This window comes from Erpetoichthys calabaricus, chromosome 12 (assembly GCF_900747795.2).
Source record: "Erpetoichthys calabaricus chromosome 12, fErpCal1.3, whole genome shotgun sequence".
NCBI lineage: Eukaryota > Metazoa > Chordata > Cladistia > Polypteriformes > Polypteridae > Erpetoichthys > Erpetoichthys calabaricus.
In genome coordinates, this window is record NC_041405.2 from 157793172 (window position 1) to 157807979 (window position 14808).

Sequence of the window (14808 nt, forward strand, 5' to 3'; positions counted from 1 at the left end):
TTCAGCTTAGACCTCTTTGGAAGTTGTCCTTGGCATTTTTGTCTTCCATTCTCACTCTCCTTCTGCCCATTCTTGGTTAGGGAGGTTGCCTAACACCGGGGTCACCAACTCCTGTCCTGGAGGACCACAGAGGCTGCAGGTTTTCATTCTAAACCTTTTCTTAATGAGTGACCTGTTTTTGCTGCTAATTAACTTTTGAACTAATTTTAATTGATTTGCGCTTGAAGACTCAGACCCCTTAATTGTTTCCTTTGTCTTAAGGGTCTTAAGTAGGAGTGATGGAGGTGGCATTACATCAGGGATCGGCGCTGAGCCCTTTCTTATTTACAATGGTGATGGACAGGTTGACAGACGAGATTAGACAGGAGTCCCCGTCGGCTGTGATGTTTTCTGATGACATTGTGATCTGTAGTGAGACTAGGGAGCAGATTGAGGAAACCCTGGAGAGGTGGAGTTATGAGAGGAGAGGAATGAAGGTCATTGGGACCACCAAGACAGAATACATGTGTGTAAAAGAGAGGGAGATCAGTGGAATGTTGAGGATGAGGGGAGTAGAGTTGGCGAAGGTGGATGAGTTTAAATACTTGGAATCAACAGTACAGAGTAATGGGGATTGTGGAAGAGAAGTGAAGAAGAGAGTGCAGGCAGGGTGGAGTGGGTGGAGAAGAGTGTCAGGAGTGATTTGTGACAGATGGGTATCAGCAAGAGTGAAAGGGAAGGTCTACAGGACGGTAGTGAGACCAGCTGTGTTATATGGGCTGGAGACGGCGGCACAGGAAACAGAGCTGGAGGTGGCAGAGTTAAAGATGCTAAAATTGGCATTGGGTGTGACGAGGATGGACAGGATTAGAAATGAGGACATTAGAGGGTCAGTTCACGTGGGACAGTTGGGAGACAAAGTCAGAGAGGTGAGATTGCGTTGGTTTGGACATGTGCAGAGGAGAGATGAGGGGTATATTGGGAGAAGGGTGCTAAGGATAGAGCTGCCAGAGAAGAGGAAAAGAGGAAGGCCGAAGAGAAGGTTTATGGATGTGGTGAGAGAGGACATGCAGGTGATGGGGGTAACAGAGCAAATGACGAGGTCAGGAGAAGATGATCCGCTATGGCAACCCCTAACGGGAGCAGCAGTTTATTCTGAAAATAAACCTTTTATTTTATTAAGGTTCACCTTGGCCCTTTTTTTAATTCTAGTCAGGGTATTTTGATGGTGTTTCTCCCTCTAGTGGACAACCTTGGAATTGATTTTTTATTTTCTTTTGGTGCCCTGACAGACGCCTCCTTCCAGGACGCCAGGGATTTTATGATGGCTGAACCGGAAGGAGCAGCTGTGGGGAAAACAGGATATGACCGTGTTAGTTGCAGCGCCCCCTCTTGTCTCGGCGGGTTATTACATACCTTGACTGAACCTGCGATGAGGTCCTTCAAGGTGTATGCGTGACAATATTTGTATTAATTGTATAAAAGGAAAAATATACAGTACTGTGCAAAAGTTTTAGGCAGGTGTGAAAAAATGCTGTAAACAAAGAATGCTTTCAACAATGGACGTGTTAATCATTTATTTTCATCAATCAACAAAATGCAGTGAATGAACAAAAGAGAAATCTAAATCAAATCAATATTTGGTGTGACCACCCTTTGCCTTCAAAACAGCATCAATTCTTCTAGGTACACTTGCACACAGTTTTTGAAGGAACTCGGCTGGTAGGTTGTTCCAAACATCTTGGAGAACTAACCCCAGATCTTCTGTGGATGTAGGCTTCCTCACATCCTTCTGTCTCTTCATGTAATCCCAGACACACTCGATGATGTTGAGATCAGGGCTCTGTGGGGGCCATACCATCACTTCCAGGACGTCTTGTTCTTCTTTACGCTGAAGATAGTTCTTAATGACTTTGGCTGTATGTTTGGGGTCGTTGTCCTGCTGCAGAATAAATTTGGGACCAATCATACGCCTCCCTGATGGTATTGTATCTGCCTGTATTTCTCAGCATTGAGAACAGCATTAATCCTGACCAAATCTCCAACTCCATTTGCAGAAATGAAGCCCCAAACGTTCAAGGAACCTCCACCATGCTTCACCATTGCCTGCAGACACTCATTATTGTACCGCTCTCCAGCCCTTCGATGAACAAACTGCCTTCTGCTACAGACAAATATTTCAAATTTTGACTCATCAGTCCAGAGCACCTGCTGCCATTTTTCTGCACCCCAGTTCCTATGTTTTCGTGCATACTTGAGTCGCGTCGCCTTGATCTTGGGGGTGGATGAGATACGCCCGGAGTTCCTCAAGGCCCTGGATGTTGTAGGACTGTCTTGGTTGACACGCCTCTGCAACATCGCATGGACATCAGGGACAGTGCCTCTGGATTGGCAGACCGGGGTGGTGGTCCCCCTCTTTAAGAAAGGGGATCGGAGGGTGTGTTCCAACTACAGAGGGATCACACTCCTCAGCCTCCATGGAAAAATCTATTCGGGGGTCCTGGAGAGAAGGGTCCATCGCATAGTCGAGCCTCGGATTCAGGAGGAACAGTGTGGTTTTCGTCCTGGTCGCGGAAAAGTGGACCAGCTCTACACCCTTAGCAGGGTCCTGGAGGGTGCATGGGAGTTCGCCCAACCAGTCTACATGTGTTTTGTGGACTTGGAAAAGGCATTCGACCGTGTCCCTCGGGGAATACTGTGGGGGTATTCCGAGAGTATGGGGTATCGGATCCCCTGATAAGGGCTATTCGGTCCCTGTACGATCGGTGCCAGAGCTTGGTCCGCATTGCCGGCAGTAAGTCGAACCCGTTTCCAGTGAGAGTTGGACTCCGCCAGGGCTGCCCTTTGTCACCGATTCTGTTCATAACTTTTATGGACAGAACTTCAAGGTGCAGCCAGGGCGTTGAGGGGGTCCGGTTTGGTGGACTCAGGATTGGGTCACTGCTTTTTGCAGATGATGTTGTCCTGTTTGCTTCATCAGGCTGTGATCTTCAGCTCTCTCTGGATCGGTTCGCAGCCGAGTGTGAAGCGGCTGGGATGAGAATCAGCACCTCCAAATCCGAGATCATGGTCCTCAGCCGGAAAAGGGTGGAGTGCCCTCTCAGGGTTGGTAGCGAGATCCTGCCCCAAGTGGAGGAGTTCAAGTATCTCGGGGTCTTGTTCACAAGTGAGGGAAGAATGCAGCGTGAGATCGACAGGCGGATCAGTGTGGCATCCGCAGTAATGCGGGCTCTGCATCGGTCTGTCGTGGTGAAAAAGGAGCTGAGCCGCAAGGCGAAGCTCTCAATTTACCAGTCAATCTATGTTCCTACCCTCACCTATGGTCATGAGCTATGGGTAGTGACCGAAAGAACGAGATCGCAAATACAAGCGGCTGAAATGAGTTTCCTCCGCAGGGTGTCTGGGCTTTCCCTTAAAGATAGGGTGAGAAGCTCAGTCATCCGGGAGGGGCTCAGAGTAGAGCCGCTGCTCCTCTGCATCGAGAGGAGTCAGATGAGGTGGCTCGGGCATCTGATCAGGATGCCTCCTGGACGCCTCCCTGGTGAGGTGTTCCGGGCACGTCCAACCGGGAGGAGGCCCCGGGGAAGACCCAGGACACGCTGGAGGGACTATGTCTCTCGACTGGCCTGGGAACGCCTTGGGATTCTGCCGGAAGAGCTAGAAGAAGTGGCTGGGGAGAGGGAAGTCTGGGCATCTCTGCTCAAGCTGCTGCCCCCGCGACCCGACCTCGGATAAGCGGAAGAGGATGGATGGATGGATGGATGGCTTTGTTTCCACGTCGGAGGTATGGCTTTTTGGCTGCAACTCTTCCATGAAGACCACTTCTGGCCAGACTTCTCCAGACAGTAGATGGGTGTACCTGGGTCCCACTGGTTTCTGCCAATTCTGAGCTGATGGCACTGCTGGACATCTTCTGATTTCGAAGGGTAATAAGCTTGATGTGTCTTTCATCCACTGCACTAAGTTTCCTTGGCTGACCACTGTGTCTACGATCCTCAACGTTGCCCGTTTCTTTGTGCTTCTTCACAAGATCTTGGACAGCACATCTTGAAACCCCAGTCTGCTGTGAAATCTTTGTCTGGGAGAGACCTTGCTGATGCAGTAGAACTACCTTGTGTCTTGTTGCTGTGCTCAATCTCGCCATGACATGAAACTGTCTTCCACAACCTCACCTTGGTAGCAGAGTTTGGCTGTTCCTCACCCAGTTTGAAGCTGTTTCTGTTTCAGTTAATGACTGTGTTTCAACATACGTGTGACATTGATGATCATTAGCACCTGTTTGGTAGAATTGGTTGATCAGACACCTGACTAGAATCCTACAAAATCCCTGACTTTGTGCAAGTGGACCTCTAAGAATTGATGCTGGTTTGAATGCAAAAGGTAGGAACACCAAATATTGATTTGATTTAGAGTTTTCTTTTGTTCGCTCACTTTGCATTTTGTAAATTGATAACAATAAACAATCATTATTTAGATTTCTGAAAGCATTCTTTGTTTACAGCATTTTTTCACACCTGCCTAAATCTTTTGCACAGTACTGTATATTTGAATTAAGATAAAGATGATATTTTAAAATCTCTCCATCATCCCAATCCCCGGTGGTTGGTTGTGTGGTGAATGCTGCAGTGCTCTGTAATTAGCGTATGCTCCCAACATCAATCCCTTATATTTTTGATTGATTTCTGTGATTATTTTAAGGTTAAAGAGAGAAGTTCTGATAGTACTACCAATTTACGTGAGCCATAATACACACTTGCCCCTTTTTCCTTTTAGTTTCCATTATTCGTCAGCTGTTTCATATTGCAAGGTTACAAATCAAGCATCTGAAACAGCAACTTGTATCACGCTGAACTCAATGAGGCATTTTGGAAATAAAAAGTCATCCGTCACCCCAAAGGCTCGCTGCCAAAGGAAAATGGATTTTTATGGCTTCTGGAGGCTGGAGATAAAGGCGCAGACTTGACCGCGGTGAGCGAGCGATAAGCACAGCGGCAGTAAGTGAAAACAGACAGGGGGCTCTTACAGTGCATCCAGAAAGTATTCACAGCGCATCACTTGTTCCACATTTTGTTATGTTACAGCCTTATTCCAAAATGATTCAATTCATTTTTTTCCTCAGAATTCTACACACAACACCGCATAATGACAACGTGAAAAAAGTTTACTTGAGATACTTGCAAATTTAATAAAAATAAAAAAACTGAGAAATCCCAATTATGGTGAGTGTGGACCACCAGGGGGGCGTAGCAGCCACCCTACCCGACACGGACAGGTGGTTACAGTTACTGTTCAGCACACACACTTTTATTTTCTTCTTTTCTGCGTGGGCAACACTTTCTCCCGTTCCCCACCTTCACAGCACAGTCAATACAGCACCAATAAGCAAACAATACAATACAATTTATTTTTGTGTAGCCCAAAATCACAAAAGGAGTGCCACGATGGGCTTTAACAGGCCCTCCCTCTTGACAGACCCCCCCAGCCTTGACTCTCTAAGAAGACAAGGAAAAATAGAAGAAACCTCGGGAAAGGCAGTTCAAAGAGAGACCCCCTTCCAGGTAGGTTGGGTGGGTGTCAATAAAACTGGGATCAATATAATACAATACACAGAACAGAACAGAAGTAATCCTCAATTCAATATAATAGTACAGTGATCACCCACCTATCGCGGAAGTTACGTTCCAGACCCTTCAGCGATAGGTGAAAATCCACGATATAGAAAGACCATAAAAATAAACATTTTTTAATAGTTTAAGCCTTAAAATCCCCCTCCCACACGCTTTAAACACATGTAAACTTATTAAAACACACTGTGTAAACACATATGATATGTGGATGTTGGGCGAAAGATATGAGTAATACAGTAATCCCTCGCTACTTCGCGGTTCACTTTTCGCGGATTCACGACTTCGCGGATTTTATATGTAAGCATATCTAAATATATAACGCAGATTTTTTGCTGCTTCGCGGGTTTCTGCGGACAATGGGTCTTTTTACTTCTGTTATTTGCTTCCTCAGTTGGTTTGCCCAGTTGATTTCATACAAGTGATGCTATTGGCGGATGGCTGAGAAGCTACCCAATCAGAGCACGCAGTTAAGTTCCTGTTTGCTGCTGATTGGCTCAGCGACGGAGTGCTGCATTAACCAGGAAGTCTCATCTCACTCATTCAGCATTAACGTGCTCTTGCTACTGCATTCAGGGGATTATCACCTTCATCGTCATCATTTTTACTGCGCAGCATATTCATCACCATCATCATGTCATATATAGCTACGTGTACTTCGCTATACAGTAAGTGTAAACTTATCTACCAATTTCATATTGCTTAGCAGTTGTCCCTGTTATTAATAGAGTAAAGGATGGGTTGTAAACAATACAGGGAGGGTTTAAAAACGTCCAAATACACGTTAAATAATTAAATAAATATGGTGTCCCTACTTCGCGGAAATTCAGTTATCGTGGTCAGCCTTGGAACCTATCTCCCGCGATAAGTGAGGGATTACTGTATAATAATAACTAGCCAACATGTGGCGTACCATACGCCGCATAATCAGGCCGCTTTTTTAATGATTTTTAAGCACAGGGAGAAAATTAACATTTGAAAAATCGGAAATGTAATAAATCACCAAGAAAAGTAACATTCCATTTGCCCACCCCCAACTCGTCACCTGAGTCATTTTCCTCTTTGCACAGTCCATATGCACGTGTGAGTCACGTAGACTTTTCATTGTTGTTTGCGGTTTTGGCTGCTTTTCTATATATAATCCACCAAGTCATCCGACCATAGTAGTACCGAGGGGGGGTGTACAAAGGGCAGGGACATAATCAGTGTGAGCGTATGAGCCGCTAGCCATGTTTTTGAAAGTTTGGCCCTGTGCATTATCAATTGTCATCGCAAAGGCAAATCTAACAGGAAATTGTCTTTGTGTTAAAGTAAAAGGCAAATTATCCGCGACAAACTGTTTTACACGCTGCATACCAACCCGCGGCGTAGTATACGCCGCATAATCACGCTGCTTTTTTAATGTTTTTTAAGCAGAGGGAAAAAAATTAACATTTGCAAAATCCGTAACGCTGCTTTCAGTAAGTACAATGCACACGCGTTTAATTTGTCAGCCAGTATTTGCCAGCCGTCTTTTCTGGTTTGGGCCGCTTTTGCAGTGTTACCGCTTGTGTATATTAAATCTTGAAATCCTTCGAGTAACTAATTAACTAACTAACACCCACCCACTCAGCTTGTGTGAAAAAAATGCGCCCGTTCTTTCATCATTTTGTTGCAGCCTATCAAAGACTTGCTGATCATGTTTTGTAGACTCAATATATATTGGCTTTTCACTCAGCGCGAGGGCGCGCATTCATCTCGGATTATTACATCCTGCTAGACTAATCTGCTACACGGCTGCGTTTGAAAAACCGACTTATCCCTGATGAGTTTCACCGGCATTAATGATTAGGAATCTGGTTGGAACAAAACTCTGCAGCCGCAGGGATTCACCAGGACCGAGTTTGGCAAACACTGCTGAACACAGACGAAACCGACTCAGGTGAGGAGTTGGGGCGGGCAAAGTAGTTGCAGCTATTGATTATTCAGTGTTGTTTGCCTGGGTGTCTGAACTGCTCAACAGGATCATAAATAAAAGGAAAACAATGTGAAGGCAATGTCACAGGTGATCCTGTGGTATAGCGGGTCCACAGCTCCCCTTCAAAAGGCCATTTTTAATCAGGCGACTGACAGTAGTGGAGTCAGGCACAGAGAAGGTCAGCTGCAGAGAGAGCGTCTCGACTGTTGCAGGGCCTGAAGCAGGTGAGACGCTAATGAAAAAGAGGCACAGGGCTTATTGGTTTTTAAAGACTACTTCCTTCATTGTGTTTTAACTTCAGTTTTAAAGGATTGCGCGACTCTCTCTTGCACTGCCTGTGTGTGCGGCTCTGTCTCTCTTGCGCTGCCTGTGTGCGGCTCTGTCTCTCTCTGGTGCTGCCTCTGTGTGAACCAAGGTTCCACTGAGGTTGACTAATGAAAAGTCAACATGGCTCAGAGCTGCAAGTGGACTGTGGCACAGACAAACAGAAATGATGGCATGTTTTCTGAGGCGTCGCGTTCGAGTTGGTGGGCGTGGCTCTGTGATTTTTTTCGTCGTATCCAATGGTCTAAGAGTTGGTGGGCGTGGCTCCTTCCTGCGTGCACCATTGGCGTCTTACTTGTCGGCGGTTTAGTGAATCCACGCCCCTTCCGGCGTGCTTTCCATGGGTGGCTACTTGTCTCCCGGCTTAGTGAATTATATATATAGATAATAATATACAGTAATAATAATGATGTAGCGTACCATCGATTCATTCAAGCCGTAATGGCAAGCGACGTCCACGTAACCTTTTCCTTCCCAAAGCATATACAGGAGTTTTACCTTCTCCTGAATGGTTAAGGTCTTCCTCTGGCAGGTTAGGCTCACAACTATCAGAAGGCTTTGAAGATGCAGGACGCTCGGGAGCCATCGTAGGGCTTAATACAAAACGAAACGTTCACAAAAAGTTTGCTCACAACAATCGGACCACAAGCAAGATACGCAGAGAACTGAGATGTGTCGGGGACCCACGCTCACTGTTCTTGCGAGATTACACCATGTTAGCAGCAGCCAATCAGAGCCCAAGAGAATGAAAATCCCGCTCTGATTGGTTGAGTCTCCTCTTTCAGCCAATAACGGGCCTTGTAAGAAATCATCTGGGTACTGTAACACGAAACTCCCTCGTCCAGGGATTGCTTCTCACTCGTGCCCAATGCTTGCTGGAATGAACACATCCCTGGATTCCCTCTGATCCTTTTCAGAGATATTGCGGTAAGGTGTCATTGGAATTTAATGGGTGTTCCAGGCAATTCACAACACAGAGAAGCAGAACCTGTTCTCACCGTGATGATATCTCGCACTGCCACCTGGCGGATTCCTCCAGATTTACGTAAAAACAGTATAAACAGTACAACGCTTGCGTAGCAGGAGCGTCCGCTGCAGCATGCATTGCGTTGTGTGAAGTATAAACCCAGCATTAGCAGCACTGAGAGTGACGCGGGGGTGGGACGGAGAGAGAGGAAGTGCGCAGCGGGAGTAACGATTGGGTGAGCGGTGTGGAGGGGCGTGGTCAAGGATGAATAATACTGACACAATGGAAACCTTTTTTAATATAACAGAGTGATAATAATAATATCCTTCATTGTGCAAGTAGCTTTATACAAGTCTCTCAGCCATCAAATTAACCAACGTTAAATAGAACAAAATGAAAACGTACATATTATTATTATTATTATTGTTATTATTATTATTGTTATAAGAAGAAGAAGAAGAATGGAAGTTTCTCTGTCCGTCAGGATCTGGGTTCATTTCACATGTTCCATCACTGGGACATTGAGCCTGTTCAGAGAGCTAAGCTGTAGATGGCATCAGTGACGTAGATAGGGGCGGGCGGAGGAGGCGGTCTGCCCAGGGCGGCACATTTTTGGGGGTGGCATTATTGGCCAAAAGGCTCAGTACAATTCGTGTGTATGCAGCAGGGTTCACAAAAATAATATCACTCATGAATGAAAAAAGTACAATTCTCTCATTTTTATCCACAAACGCTTCATGAAAAATTTTCAGACTGTCCTTCTGTGATGGCATCAGACGGCAATAACAAAAATAAACAGAAACATTACACCGATGCGAATTTCTAGGAAGATAAACAACTCATTTTCAATTTATAATTTCGTTTCGTTATCAATCCGAATGCGTTCTCGCTCATCCCCACCTATCATTTGTTAACTACACTGGTTCAGGTTTTCGCAGTGTAATTATATTAAACTAACAATTAGAACACAGCGTATCAGAGCGTCCATACTATATTCTTGTCTAGTTGATGCTTATAAATAATTATACAGTATGTGAAAAATTATTCCGGTTTCTCTATATATGATTAAAATCTATGCAAAATGTATCTTAATTTTTCTCTGTATGTCATTTTAATTTTCTATTTAAATAGGTTAACATATTCAGATATGTCGGAGGGCGGCAAATTGAAGCAGCGCCCCACTCCGAGCGGCACGAACTTGAGCTAAACCACGGGATGGCATGCCAGTCCACCGCAGGGTACGCTCCCACTTGGCACAGATTTAGATTTGCCCCTGACCCTAAAGCAGCGGTTCTCAAACTGTGGGGCGTGAAGTAACAAAAAAGGGGGCGCAAATGTTGCCATATGTGCCGTGATTTCGCTGTTCATAGGAAAATTTTTAACTTGTAGCGGTGTATCTGAAACAAAAATTATGGGAATAAATTTTATTAGGGTTTCAAAAAAACGTTAGGGGGGCGAGATTAAAACTGTTATGAAAACTCGGGTCGCAAATACTTAAAGGTTGAGAAACGCTGCCCTAAAGCGCCCCTTGTAGATGTGGCAGGACGGCAGAGCCGACACTCAGCGAGCGTTTGGACCCCGCAGAGACCCCTTTGCACGAGGAGGCAGCACTCACCGCCGGGTGTCGTCTCTTACCGTTTGATTGAGTGGCACATAAACAGACGTTTTGGACCTGAGATCACATTCTGCAGCCGAATCCTGTAAACAGGCCCCAAACATAACGTAATTAGCGATGGCGATTACAGCTCGTTAGGCACCAGCAGCTCTGCATTCCAGGCGCCCCTCCAAATAAACTGAGTGGCTTACCAGGTTGTTGCCAGCTGAGGATTTTGGAATTGGATTTGCGTCTTTAGTGTGGGGGGAAAAAAAATCTAAACAAAATCGCCTTTATCAGTGCACTCCTTCATCGGGCCTAAGAGCTCCAGTGTTTACTCAAAAGTTCAAAATCCCAAACAAACAAGGCCTCTGTCAATTTCAGGCCACTTGCGTAAAGCAAAACTTGGCAGATCCAAAATAAACGTCCTGTGGCTTCCAAACGCTTTTCTTACGGGCTGAGGTGGCACAGCGTGACAAACCCGCCTCACACCTCTGAGGACCTGGGTGCAGTTCTCAGTGTGGCACCGGCACGTCCTCCAGGTGTCTTTGTGGCTTTTCTCCTAAAAACATGCAAATGAGGCTAACTGGCATCTCAATAGGCATGCCCGGTGTTGGACTGGCATCTTGTGCATACCTTGTGCCCGATGCTGCCCAGCTTCCCGTGATACCCCAGTAAGCCTGTCTCCTTTTCCATTTCCATTTATCCAAAGCGACTTTATCAACCTTGGGGGCTGACAGGGCAAGGGTCCAAAATTCATCCATCCATCCATTTTCCAACCCGCTGAATCCGAACACAGGGTCACGGGGGTCTTCTGGAGCCAATCCCAGCCAACACAGGGCACAAGGCAGGAACCAATCCCGGGCAGGGTGCCAACCCACCGCAGGACACAAACAAACACACCCACACACCAAGCACACACTAGGGCCAATTTAGAATCGCCAATCCACCTAACCTGCATGTCTTTGGACTGTGGGAGGAAACCCACGCAGACACTGGGAGAACATGCAAACTCCACGCAGGGAGGACCCGGGAAGCGAACCCAGGTCCCCAGGTGTCCCAACTGCGAGGCAGCAGCGCTACCCACTGCGCCACCGTGCCGCCCGGGTCCAAAATTGAGTGGAGGAAATACCCGTGAGCTGTGGTGGGTTGGCGCCCTGCCCGGGATTGGTTCCTGCCTTGTGCCCTGTGCTGGCTGGGATTGGCTCGAGCAGACCCCCGTGACCCTGTGTTCGGATTCAGCGGGTTGGAAAATGGATGGACGGAAAATACCTGTGAGTAACACTTCATTAATGAGAGGAGCTTCTCAAAGCCTTTATCGGGTTACACAGAAATTCACAGAACAAGAGGGTCTTCAAACGCTTCTTAAGCACATTGAGGGGGGTCAGCAGTTTGAATGAAGGTAGGCGGCCTGTTCCAACCACTATGCGCCACACAAGAAAAGGGTCTGGACTGACATTTTAATACCACACCAGGGTGGCATCACTAGACATGGAAGCAGAGGAAAGATCTAGAAGGATGAGGACAGATGACATGTTGGTAGCAACCGTAACGTGTTACTAACAATCAGCAGGGCTGTCTCCGGAGGGCCGGGGGGATTGGCTGCTCTTGATGCCATTCTGATTCCCACCAAGCAGTCTGGTAAGGTAGAGCCTTGTGTTGAGATGGCACGTGTTTTGGATAGAAAGGAGAGGAGCGAGACTTTTGTCTGTGATTCCCTTCTTGAGATGGGTCGATTGTGGGCTTCTTGAAAAGGGGAGTTATTGGGACACTCAGAATAAAGGATGGGTGAGTTGATGGATCCCTGGATAGAGTGGCTTTTCCTACATTTTTTTAGAAGCATCCATCCATTTTCTAATTCAATTCCACAGCATTCAGTGTAATAACACATAACACCTCATCACTAATCAAGAAAGCCCAGCAAAGACTACAACACTTCCTGAGGCAGCTGAAGTGAGTGAGTTGTCTTCCCCTTTCCATCCTCACCATGTTCTACAGAGGCACCATTGAGAGTGTTCTGACCAGCTGCATCACTGTCTGGTATGGCAACTGCAACATATCCGACCGCAAGCGCCTGCATATTTTACAAACGCAGTGTCCGCAAGGCCTGCAGGACCCCCTTACACCCCTCACATGGACTTTACACACTTCTGCCATCCAAGAGAACATACTGCAGCATCAGAGCCAGATCTGCCAGGCTACAGGAGAGTTTTTACCATTAAGCTGTCAGACTCCTTAACACCAGGCTGCCCCCTGGGACCTTCCACACGGCCTCAACCACCTCGAAACTTTTATACATGTGAGCCACTGACCTGTAAAGACGAGTGTGCAGGTAGAGAAGAACTGAAAATCTCATACTGACCTTTAAGGATTTTGCACACTTCACTTTGACATTCCGTGAAACATTCTGTTTACACATCTTAAACAACTATTATCACCCACTGATCATGTCTGTATTATCTATATCTATTATTTATTTATTATATTACATATTTATTGATTATATTTATGTATCTAGATTGCATAATACCATACAGGGCAACACGGTGGCACAATGGGTAGCACTGCTGCCTTGCAATTAGGAGACCTGCTGGGTTCACTTCCCAGGTCCTCCCTGTGTGGAGTTTGCATGTTCTCCCTGTGTCTGCGTGGGTTTCCTCACACAGTCCACAGACATGCAGGTTAGGTGCATTGGTGATCCTAAATTGTCCCAAGTGTGTACTTGGTGTGTGTGTGTACCCTGGCATTGTTTCCTGCCTTGTGCACTGTGTTGACTGGGATTGGCTCCAGCAGACCCTCATGACCCTGTATTTAGGATATAGCAGGCTGGATAATGGATGGATAAATAAAATAGATAGATTGCACTATACATAAAAAAGCATAGTTCTAAAATGGGACTAAATTAGGAATAGACAGTGTAGAAGGAGACAAAGGGTTAGGAGACCACCCTGGTGTCCCTGTGCAATTGAAGGTTTGCGCATGCAACAAGTTCCAGACAGGTGCTCAAAACAGAAGTAACTTGAAGATGGCTGAACTGCTGGTCATATGAATTGGAATGGCTGTCAGTCTTCCATTCTGCAGACGGGAGGAAGAGAAAAGGCGCCAAGCCCAAGCACCAGAGACCTTAAGCTGCCTCACAAGAACACATGTGTGGCAACAGATAGCTAGATATGAAAGGCACTATATAATAGATAGATATGCAAGGTATTATATAATAATGATAGATAGATAGATAGATAGATAGATAGATAGATAGATATGAAAGGCACTATATAATAGATAGATATGCAAGGCATTATATAATAATGATAGATAGATAGATAGATAGATAGATAGATAGATAGATAGATAGATAGATAGATAGATAGATAGATAGATAGATAGATAGTGCCTTTCATATCTATCTATCTATCTATCTATCTATCTATCTATCTATCTATCTATAGATAGATAGATAGATAGATAGATATGAAAGGCACTATCTATCTATCTATCTATCTATCTATCTATCTATCTATCTATCTATCTATCTATCTATCTATCTATCTATCATTATAGATAGATAGATATGAAAGGCACTAAAGTATCATTTTCATATAATGCCTTACCTGTCTATCTATTATATAGTGCCTTTCATATCTATCTATCTATCTATCTATCTATCTATCTAGCTATCTATCTATCTATCTATCATATAGTGCCTTTCATTTCTATCTATCTGTCAGAGGGGGATTTTTTTTGTACACTGGGGGGTGAGAAGTTAAAAGGCTGTCTGCAGGATGTCGGTATTTGTTGTATTGCAAAGGAGTCACCACTTTGAAGTTTCTGGCTGGATGAGATTAAAAACAATGCCAAGTTGTGATAACAGAACTGCTCCTTCCTTGGCGGATGTCTGTATTTACCTGACTTGGAAATATTGGTTTCTAATCAGCAGATCTGTACTCATTAATGGTCGGTAACAATACATTTTTGTTAACTTGTGTTTTCATTAATTGTTAAACCAGGAAATTTAGATGTGCCATTGTTTAATCCGACTGTCCAGAACTGATAATGGCAGGGACTGAAGGAGATTTAAACTTTTGGGCAGGAGATGGCAAGAAGAAGGGACGGTCCACTGAGAATGCTGCCAAGACACTCAGACAGAGCACAGGGGCTCATAGGCAGACGAGGGTACCTGGCTGGCATGACGTGAGGCACAAGGACGGCAACAATTCCAGGGAGGAAGAGACAGCTCCACAAGGGGACGCTGGTTGTGGGTTCAGTGAGAGAGGGAATCTGCATGAAAGGACCAAGCAAAGCTGGCAAATGAGAAATGAGACGTGCCTAGGTCACAGCAACACAAGGAGCCTAGAGTGGGAAAAAA

General features: G+C 45.5%; 1 protein-coding gene across 2 annotated transcripts in view; it reads left to right on the top strand.

Moving 5' to 3' along the window:
* tbxa2r (thromboxane A2 receptor) overlaps positions 1-14808 on the top strand; it is a 70963-nt gene that overhangs the window by 20204 nt on the left and 35951 nt on the right. The gene's annotated exons all lie outside the window — the stretch shown is intronic.